Here is a 9749-nt window from a genome sequence, read left to right on the forward strand (position 1 = left end):
ACCTTCTGCGTAAAATCCTTACGCTTTGTCACGCTGTCTGAAAGCATCAGTTATGACTCATTGAGATGAATGTGTTGCACAATTGCCTAGTCTCCATTAACAAATGGATTCAGACAAAACTGAGGTGATGGTTTTTGCCCCAGACAACATTACCCTAAAGAATAGGCAGGCCATTGGGACTTTATCATTCTCTGACTGTAATGTTGTGCGAAATCTGGGTGTCATTTTTGATAAATCTATGTTTTTTTAGTCATGTTAATCTGTGGCTCGTTCCTGTTTTTTCCATCTTAGGAACATTGCTAAGATTAGATCATTGGTTTCTAAAGAAGAAATGGAGACGCTTGTTCATGCTTTTATTTCTTCTCAATTACATTATTGCAATGTACTGTACACTTGTTTAAACAAATACTCCATGGACAAACTGCATGTTGTACAGAATGCAGCTGCAAGACTTTTGCCTAAGACCAAAAGAAGATCGCACATTACTCATTACTTAAGGCTCTTCATTGGCATCCAATTGGTTTTAGACTGCATTTTAAAATTACTTACAGAGCCTTGCATGTTCAAGCTCAAGTTTTAAAACAAGAGGTGATTGTGCGTTCTGTGTGGTGGCTCCACGGCTCCGGAACTCTCTCCCTTTAGCCTTGAGAGTCTTGGATTCCATGGTAACTTTTAGAAAACACCTTAAGACAAATCTTTTTAGACAAGCATTTAAGCTTAACCTCAGTGGGGTCATTTGCCAGGGTCATTGATACCGCTGGTTCGTTAGTGTTCCTTGTTGCTGTGACGACAGTCGTTACAGTCGTTAAGACTACCGGTGGCCAAGACTGAACGACCATCGTTGGTATCTTCTCCTGAGGCCAATAGGTTACGTTTGTTGAGTTTCCTGGGAAGTGATGAAAGGACAGCATTGTAAGTGGGGGATAAGTGGTGGCGTAGACCCCCTCCCCTGTTCAATGACGGCTTCTCAACCCTGGTGTAGATGCTTCCTTGACACCTCTTTCAAACCATCCATCATCTCTGTCTAAAATGTGCACCTGGTGGTCCTCAAACGAGCGTCCTCTGTCTTTCAGATGTAAGTAGACTGCCGAGTCTTGACCTGAGGAGTTGGCCCTTCTGTGTTGAGCCATGCGTTTGTGTAGTGGTTGTTTAGTCTCCCCAATATACAGGTCTGTGCATTCCTCACTGCATTGGACCGCATACACTAGATTGCTTTTCTTGTGTTTGGGTGTGCAGTCTTTGGGGTGTACCAGCATCTGTCTTAGTGTGTCCTTGGGTTTAAAAAACACAGGGATGTTGTGTTTGTTGAAAATCCTCCTGAGTTTCTCTGATACTCCAGACACGTATGGAATCACAATGTTGTTGCGTTTGACCTTCTTTTCCTCCTCCCCCGTAGTTTTGTTCTTCTTGGATCTCGTCGCTGTTTTCACAAAGGTCCATTTAGGGTATCCACAGGCTGTAAGTGACCTCTTCAGGTATTTCTGTTCCTTCTCTCTGGCTTGGGCGCTTGTTGGTATGTTTTCCGCTCTGTGGTGCAGTGTTCTCATGACCCCTAGCTTGTGCTCCAGTGGGTGGTGTGAATCAAAGAGTAGGTATTGGTCTGTGTGTGGGGGTTTTCTGTAAACACTAATCTGCAGGCTCCTGTCCTCTTCAATGTGTACAGCGCAGTCCAGGAAGGCCAAACTGTTGTTGTGAACATCTTCTCGTGTGAACTTGATGTTACTGTCCACAGAGTTGATGTGTTCTGTGAAGGCTTGCAATTCCTGGCTTTTAATTTTGACCCAGGTGTCGTCCACATATCTGTACCAGTGGTTCGGTGCTGTTCCTCTAAAGGAGTTGAGGGCTTTATTCTCCACTTCTTCCATGTAGATGTTTGCCACAATCGGGGATACCGGTGAGCCCATGGCACAGCCATGCTTCTGTCTGTAGAATCCTCCGTTGTACTGGAAGTAGGTGGTGTTTAGACAGAGGTCGAGTAATTTACAGATTTGGTCAGGGCTGAGGCTAGTTCTGTTGTCCAGGGTGTAGTCTTGTATTAGCCGTTTCCTAACGGTTTCTACTGTCTCTATGGTGGGGATGCAGGTGAACAAAGACGTCACATCATAGGATACCATGGTTTCATCTGGATCCAGTTTTAGTCCTCGAACTTTGTTTACAAAGTCAATAGAGTTTTGGACGTGGTGAGGCGTGTTTCCCACCAAAGGAGCAAAGATGGTAGAAATGTGTTTGGCAATGTTGTAGGTGACCGAGTTAATGCTGCTGATAATCGGCCTGAGTGGGGCTCCTTGTTTGTGTATCTTGGGTAGTCCATAAATACATGGAATGGCTTCTCCAGGATACAAACGGTAATATTGTTCACGGGTGATGGTGTTGTCCTTCTGTAACTGTTGTAGACATTCTATGGCCTTTTTCTTGTATCCGCTGGTTGGGTCTCGTCTCAGTGTCTCATATGTGTTTGTGTCCATTAGTAGTGAGTTGACTTTGTTCTGGTAGTCCGCTGTGTTAAGTACTACCGTGCATCATCCTTTGTCAGCAGGTAGGATAGTGATGTTTTGATCCTTGCTCAGAGATGTCACAGCTTTCCTTTCTTGGATGGTGAGGTTGGAAGGGGGGGGCCTTCACATTAGAAAGGGCTGCAGATTCCGTTAGTCTGAGCTGTTCCACTTCTTTTTCTGTTAATTTGTTTTTCCTAATGGCCAATTCTGTGGCTGTGATGAGGTCTACTATAGGTAGTTGCTGTGGTGTAATGGGGAAGTTCAATCCTTTGGCCAGAACGTCTTTCTCTGGTTGGGTGAGTTGATCTGTCAAGTTTTTCGCCCATCTGTTGTCTGTTTCAAGTGTTGTGGGGTTGTTGTCCTTTCTCCTCCAAGACAATTCTCCTGTTCTGTTAGTGCAGCTCGCTCTGGACTGCAGGTTTTGGAATTTCCGGGTCTGTCTTTCTTTGCTCTTGTTGTGCTGAGATAGCTGTGCTTTCTTGATGAAGTCCATGACCTTTCCCAGTGCTGTACTGGGCAGATGTGTTTCTAGTTTGTGGTGTATGTTGTCCATTTCCTTGTTCAGGGCTTCAATTGTGAAGTGTATCTGTCTCACTCTCTCATTCAGTAGCTGGTGTTGTGCTTTCTCCAGGATTATTCCGGCTCTATGGCCTTTTACCATGGAGCCTAAGTGTAGGCTGTTGGGAATAAGTTTGTGTTGTTGGCATCTCAGGTTAAATCGTAGATGGTTCCTGTAGTCTGCAATTTTCCTGGCTGTCCTTTCATACTCCCGTACCAATCTGAGGGTGTTCATCCCAAAATGATTAGCAAGATGTCTATGAAGATTCTCAGTCATCCAGGTCATAGTTATCCAACGAAGGTTAAAGTCAAGGGCAACTGGACTTGGTTGAAGATACTGGAAGACGTTTCGTCCCTCATCAAAAGGACTTCTTCAGTTCTGACTGACTAGCAGGGAAACACAGCTAACATGATTTAGTTGGCTATTTCTATATTGGGACATGCTGTTTTTTTTAAAAACTGCAGTTAACCCCACTGACAGTAGTAGATACACTCCTTTCACATTGCTAGTAGAACGCAATGCATCAGAAAAAACAAGGTTAAGAAACAGTACGATGTCTCGATGGTTGCTGTAAGATGTGGGTTTAACGCATGGTTCATGTCCATTGTGATTTTTCTGATAGAAGAAGGGAAGAGACATGATGATCTAATTTATTTATGCAATTTGTATTTTACTTATTTTATGTATTTTGCGTATGTTCTTTTCTTATTGTAATGCTATAAGCCCTCTTGCTTTGGAGACGTTCTCTGGGAAGGAGCTGAGAGCATGTACGCGAGGGAAACTCGGTGAAGGTTTTGTTTCTCCACAATTACAGACCTGTTGCTGCTGTTGTAGCTACTTGCTCCAAGATAATCGCAGAGTCAGACCCGGTCTTCTTCTTGGATCTCGTCGCTGTTTTCACAAAGGTCCATTTAGGGTATCCACAGGCTGTAAGTGCCCCCTTCAGGTGGTTCTGTTCCTTCTCTCTGGCTTGGGCGCTTGTTGGTATGTTTTCCGCTCAGTGTTCTCATGACCCATTGTGTTCTTGCTTACATAGGGGAAACAGGCCGACTGTTCTCAAGTCAACTCGATGTCAGATAAATAATGATACATGATACAAATGTTGACTGGCAAGACAATGTTGGCAGGGTTTTTCCTGCATAGAGAAATTGAGAAAGAGGTTTTAGCGAGCACCAAAGGAAAATCACTAGTGCAAAAATTATTAGTATTTTCAAAGTAGTTTCAAATATTCTCAGAATGTGTTTTAATAGCCGTTTTGCAGAACATAAACTTAACTACAACGTCTTGACTTTCAGCACTCACCTCTCCTCTCATTCACATCCTGGATTAATAAACCAGCTGCTGCGTTGGTTTGACTGTGCATGAACGCTCTGCTACGAAGCTCACGCTACTGGGAGAGATGACTTCCTGTTATTTCTCACAATATAAAAGCCGTTTGTAGTAGTCTGCCGGTATTCATAGGTACTGTTACTTTTACATTTTACTCTTTGGCGTACCGGCTCCCCTCTCCAGAACAGGTTTTCTGGGCACTACATGACGCTCACCTGTTCCCGTTCTCGCCTGCCTGCTGATCTCAGCAGCATTTCATGCAGGGCGTACAGGGTGGGTCCCAGGACGGTGGCTGCGGATGCTGCCGACGGTCCTGATGCTGCCGACGGTGCTGATGCTGCCGACGGTCCTGATGCTGCGGTGCTCGTAGTCGCCGCGTCTTCCCATGTGAGATGCTGACACGTGGAGGACCATGTGATTGCACCGTTTTTGGACACAAATGTCTCCTTCTTCTTCTTCATCATCTTGTTCTTCCTCTCCTGGCTGCTCTCATCGTCCACGTAGTCTTTGTCCACCACGTATTCGTCATCAGAGTACCGGTTGTCGTCCCGGTCCCCAGGGTCTCGAATGCTCATGGCTCTTTTTTTTTTTCGGCGCCCCCCAGTTGCGTTTCGGGCAGTGTTTTTGCCCACGCTTTCCGCTACACTCTCTGCGTCTCGGTCACGGGGGTGTCTTGCTGCGATCGCTCGAGACGTGGTCTTTCTTTTTCTTTTTCTCATTAGTAGGGTTATTTTATTGTGTCTTCTTTCTGAGCGTAATACTGCTACTCTGCTCGGGCAGCCATGGTCATTATGTTTTTTGCTTATTTTTTTTTTTTCAATGGGCCCCCGTGACCTGGTCTGCACAGCGCGAAGAGGCGAGAGCATTGACACAGACAGCAACATATTAGTTGCATTTCTTGCTCTGATAAAGACCTCACTGGTCATTTTAACAGTGCAAAAGCAGAATTGAGGGCTCATACACACGTGCACAGGCCTGCCTTGTTAAAATCTCATGCATCAAAATCCAGCAACAGGATTACCGAAATTTTAGTAACATTAAAAACTGCCTTACAGCAAAAAGCAATACATTACTGTAACGTTAATTGCATTACCTTTGTAACGCGTTACTCCCAACACTGTTTAAGGCAGTCTAAAGTTGCTTTCTCAATTATGAAGCTATTAAAATGCTAACTAATGTTAGCCAACAAATATATTAATCCACGTGCTAGCATTAGCTAACATAATGCACACCAGAGCTATCCATCAAATAAAATATTACCAAACCCAGAGTGAGCTCAACTTTAATTAACTTACACAATTGTGTTGTTTTGCTAACAATAACTTAATAAACTCATCAAGAAAGAAGATTTTTGCTGGTAGTATCTGCGTCTGTCCTCTCCTGCTTGTCCTTGCCAGGCATGCCTCTTTAGCTCTTTTCACATGTAACTTCTGCAGGGAGCTGACCGTATATTCTTCTCTTCTTTTCTTATTATGTCTGTGGTGTCCAGCTTCCAAGGCAAGGCAAGGCAAGTTTATTTGTATAGCACATTTCAACAACAAGGTAATTCAAAGTGATTTACATAAAACATAAAAGCAATATAGGGAAATAGAAAAAATACACATAAAAAATAAATAAATAAATAAAAGCAATGGTAAATTGTCCAGGGTCCTGCAATAGTGGTGAAAATCTGTTCTGCTGTTGCACACTCGGTTGTTGGGGAGGTTTGTTGCTCCCATTCGCAGCTGTCCATGGCTGTGTCCTACCAAGAACAGGGGTTGAAGAGGCGCTCTGCCTGGATGATAATGCAGGCAGGCCAGTCGCATCACAAATCTCAGGGCGCTGGGTTCTGCCTGTTACTCGTCCTCCCATTTCCCCAGGAAATGATTTACTCTTAGGCTTTGCACCAAGAGCGTTCCAGGGAGGACTCCCACTTTCAGATTTAATACCCAGTACACAGGCCTCCTGCTTCTTGGTAGTCTTGTTGTTGCTAATTAGCCGTGTGTTAGCACGCTCTTGTCCGCTGTTTTGGGTCCACGGTAAAGTGGTGTCATTCCCACATAGTCCATTCACTTCTAACCTGTGGATCTTGCTTTCCAGCACTGCAATTGTCTGTAGAAGTTTGTAGAAGTCGTCCGTGGAGAAGGGGGGCATTTTGTTGCTAATTAGCATTAGCTATAACTCCAGTCACTGCAGTCTATATGTTGTTGTTTGTTAAGTTAGCAACTTCCTTCTGGGCCGTGTTACCCTTATGAAAGAGGTCTCTGATCTCAACTAGCTATTTACCTAATTAAAAAAATTAAAAGAAAGAAAATAAATGAGAAAAATAAGTAATACGCTTTTGAAAAATACATATTTTAATGTTAAAAAAATATGTTTAAAAAAGCATACTTCTTGAAATCAGGCTGAAACATGTGGCAATTACATACATAATTACAATATTTTCAGTAGCCTACATAAATAAGCATATTTGGCAATATATTTTTAACCCGCTAAAAGTGTAATTGTTTAACAATGTACTTTCACAAAATACACCTAAATAGTATTTACTAAGAGTTAAATAAATATATTTTTAATAAATAGACTAAAATGTTGTAAAAAACACACTTTTTAAAGCATATTTATTAAAAGTTTAATTAAGTACATATTTATTACCAATTTATTCAAAGAATACATTTGAGAAGTATGTTAAAGCTCAGGAGAATATATCTTTAATCTACTTGTAGTAAGCATGTTATAAGTATGAATGTACTATAAGCATACTATGTGAATTTCAAGTATATTTTCAGTGCCTTTAAGAGCAATTCTTTTTGACCTGGGGTCTTGCCGGATGTTCCCAATTACGCGCGGAGACGTGGCTGGTATCAGCGTGCCTGCTTGAAATGCATTCCTGAAGATCTCCCTCAATTTTTCTCACATCCATGGTCCTCAGGTCCATGCAGCTGGTTTTGTTTCTGGTATGGAACGCATATGTCTTGTTTATTACAGCCACGTGTAACATCAACTACTGACGTAACTACGCTTGTCGTAGCTTGGTTTATTCGCTCCAAACCGGCTGATGGAAACACACCTAATTAGCAAGGGTTTTTCACTTTTTTTGCGACATTTCAAAAGTCAGCTTGAAATTCGCATGACAATTGGATAGAAACATGGCTACTGAGGGAGGGTTTTGCCTCTTCTCTTGTGGCGAGGGTGAAATCAAATGCTGACCGGCATTCTGTCATCAGGCTGCTAGACAGTCTGTTGTCAACCTTTTGTACAATTGTATGTTTATATATTTAATTATCTTCAAGTTTTATCACAGTAATCTTTATTTTCATTTGCACGACTTCTATTAGCATATCACAGTGACAGCTCTCTGTAGCAGCTCTGGTGGCTAAGCTGTCACTTCACTGCTGTGTTTTTATTATGTGTTGTATAATTCAACATCAAAACAATTATGTTTGCTCTGTTATCCAGCACAACAAAATCACAGTGTTGGGCTGTGGTATCCCTGTTCACAAATTAAGATTACAAGCCTGGAGGAAAGAATTGTTAAAGCAGATGATTGTGTGAAGTGAAGACTTGTTGCTAGATCCTTGAGGGTGAATCTTATGGGTCTTTCAGAGACCTCTTAGCAAAAGTGGAAGCTTTGCATTTGTGTTTCCAGTTTCATCCTGCTCTTTACACTGGCTGGTTTGTTCTCAATTAGATTTTCAAATTTAAAGCATTCTGTGGCCAGGCACTTAGCTATATTACTGAACTGTAAGTCCACACGGGCAAGAGTCACTGCTAAAGAGCAGAGGCGAGCGAGACTTTTCTGTCAGGGCCCAAAGACCGGAGCAGCATTTTACCTCGCTGTTTCTTACTTAAACCTGTCTTGTTTTATTTTGCATTCTGGTTTAATTCTTATATGTATATATATATTATCTCCTGGTGTCTTTGTTGAGACCACCCTGCCACCCAAAGATAAACACAGAGGCTGGAGTTATTGGCACTCTTCTGTTTTGATTTATGAATGGTTTTCATAGCTCTTTGTTGTCCTGTCTTCTGCCAGGTGTTTATTGATCCCATCCACGGCCACACAGAGTTGCACCAACTCATCAAAATCATCGACACACCTCAGTTCCAGAGACTAGAAAATGAAGCGGAAGGATGTAGGTCAAAGCTGGGATATGTAAAAGCCAGGACCGTGTTAATGGTCGAACAGCAGATGTGGAATGACCTTCCTTCACTCCATTCAACTGATGCTCTCGTTAATTGGAAGAGCTTTTGTGTTCAAATTGACTCACTGCAAGGAATCCTTGAGAGCAGTAACCAATAAAAAAAGGTTAATAGCATCTGAAACAAAAGGAGGTTGTATTTTCAAATGTTAGATAAAGTCTTAGTCTTATTTATCTCTACATAATTATTTGTTTGTGATGTTTTGTGGTGTTTTGCATTGTACATCTTGTATGGAATGAGTTGTTTTGTTGTGTGCTGGCACAGGGTGGGTTACTTGGCAGGACGACTTGTACAGTCTCTTGAATGAGAGGTAGCCAGAACTCCTCGTCTCTCGCAGAGACATCCTTTGTGTGCAGCTCTGCCATGACCTCTGTGAGTGGTACACAGGTCCTTACACGTTTCAAGTTTTACCTTCTTTGTCACTGGGTGTGAGCATGAGTGAGAATATAAGCAAAACTGTATTTATTATCCTCTGTTTTCCAGATAGGAATAGAACACAAGTAGCTTAGTGTGAAGTTCACGCACAACAAATCAAAATGTTTTTTTATGTACCCCTGTCCAGGACATGGGCCATTTTCCCATATGTTTGATGGGATGTTTATCCCCAAAGCACATCTGGGCATTTCCTGGAAAGTATGATACTACGTGATTTATAATTCTCTTGTCCTTTTGCTTTCGGACATAAGTGTCAAACTAAGAGTGAACCAAAATATCTTTTGCAGATTACTTCTTGTAAAAGCATTAGTTTCTTTCCTCCATGTTAGTAGTGCAGAGGCAGATTATCCAAATCCATTAAAGGTCCTCTGACTAACAAAAGCACTGTTGTGCTGAGGTTTCAAACTGCTGTTATGGTTCATTGCAAAAACAAGCTGGCAATCAAGAATTTGCAACTAAACACCCTTTGATTCACCGCTACAACGCACTTAGCCGAGACGTGCACATCAACTGATCTGAATGAGTGTAATTGTTTAAAAGGGCATCTCAGTTCAGTTTGTTTGGACACACACCGGGAACAACCGGAAAAGTCAAACTAACCAGAAATAACCACGTACAGTCTGGTTGGCTATTTTTAAAAAGTAACTGGAAAATCCCTGAAATTCTCTCTTGGTCACCCACTGTGCAGACTGTTCGAGCTTGAGTGTTTTTATCCTATATATTATGTAGAAACCTAAATTAAAATCATC

This window comes from Micropterus salmoides, unplaced genomic scaffold, assembly GCF_014851395.1.
Source record: "Micropterus salmoides isolate LMB-PRFRI ecotype aquatic unplaced genomic scaffold, ASM1485139v1 Ms_hic_scaffold_246, whole genome shotgun sequence".
Taxonomy (NCBI): Eukaryota; Metazoa; Chordata; class Actinopteri; order Centrarchiformes; family Centrarchidae; genus Micropterus; species Micropterus salmoides.